Source organism: Cavia porcellus, unplaced genomic scaffold (genome assembly GCF_034190915.1).
Source record: "Cavia porcellus strain 051 isolate PalLab524CR breed Dunkin Hartley unplaced genomic scaffold, mCavPor4.1 scaffold_8, whole genome shotgun sequence".
NCBI classification, from domain to species: domain Eukaryota; kingdom Metazoa; phylum Chordata; class Mammalia; order Rodentia; family Caviidae; genus Cavia; species Cavia porcellus.
In genome coordinates, this window is record NW_026947491.1 from 42,284,077 (window position 1) to 42,285,483 (window position 1,407).

Consider the following 1,407-nt stretch of genomic DNA (forward strand, 5'->3'; position numbering starts at 1 on the left):
AGCAGCAGCTCCTGAGATCTAACACTTAGGACGCTGTGAAACCAAAGAACCAGCTTCCCTGCTAAGCAGTAGTGAACCTACTGATGCATGGCCTAGAGTCAAACATCCCTCTTCCCCTACCCTCTCCCTATGTCCGTCCGTCCCCCTCCCCCTCCCCCATTAGCAAATGGGAACCAGAAATCTGAGTGTCTCCTGGGAAGTTGACCATAGCAAATAAGGGGGACTTCCTCCAGCATCTCTTTGAAGGCTAGTATTTTTATTACTGTTTTGTTCTGTTGTGATTAATGGTACTGCTCTATTCAATATTATGTTTTGATAAGTTCTATAATATTCTGTATTTCATCTCATTTTGATATACGATTGAAAGAACAACTATTATAAAGATAACGAAATAGACTGTGATACCATTACTGTTATCCCAGTAACCTGCTGTGAAGTTCTGTACCAATTTCACTGTACGATCTTACTTGGCTTTATTCTGTCTTGTTCTGTTGTATTTTACCACTTTCCAAAAAAAAAAAAAAAAAAAAAAAGACCTTGGGTTCAATCCTTAGCGACAAAAAGAAAAGTAATTATGTTAACAGACTAGAAAGCATTGTGTGGGCCCCAGCAGACAGAGAAATTTTACAGAAAATGAAAATATCTACTCATTACAAAAACTGAGCAAAGAAGAATAGAAGAAAACTTACTTAGCTTAAAAATATATTTATAAGCTAAGGATTTAGTTCAGTGGCTTTAGCACCTGCCTGGCAAGCATAAGGTTGTGAGTTCAATCCCCGGTACCAAAAAAACAAAAAAACCAACTAAGACATTTTTTTTTTAATGTACTTATAAAAATAACCCTATAGTTAATCTCATACTTAATGGCAAAAAACTAAAATGTTACAAGAACAGGAATAATGCAATTACGTGACTCATCACTTCTACAGTAATGGAGAGCCTAGCCAGAGAAATAGGGCAAGAAAATTAAATAAAGGCATACCCATTAGAAAAGAGGGAGTAAAACTGTCTTTATTAGCCTGACAATGTGATATGTGTTCAGAAAAATGCTGAGGAGTCTGTTTTATTTTTGTTAGGTTTTTAATGAGGCAGGGTTTCACTATGTAGTGCAGGCTGGTCTTGAACTCACTGTGGTCGCCCCAATGGCCTTGAAGTCCTCTGCTCAGCTTTCTAAGTGCTGGGATGATAGGCAAGCACCATTATACCAGGGAAGAATCTAGTTTAAAAACTACCAGAATTAATAAATGAATGCAGCAAAGTCAAGAAATACAGGATTGATATGTTTTGTATTAGTGTATTTTTATATAGTAGAAAATAACTTGAAAATATCCTTTAAAAGTTAGTTTATCATGGTATGTAAAATATAAATTGCTTGGTTATAAATGTCAAAGTAAGCGCAAAACCTTC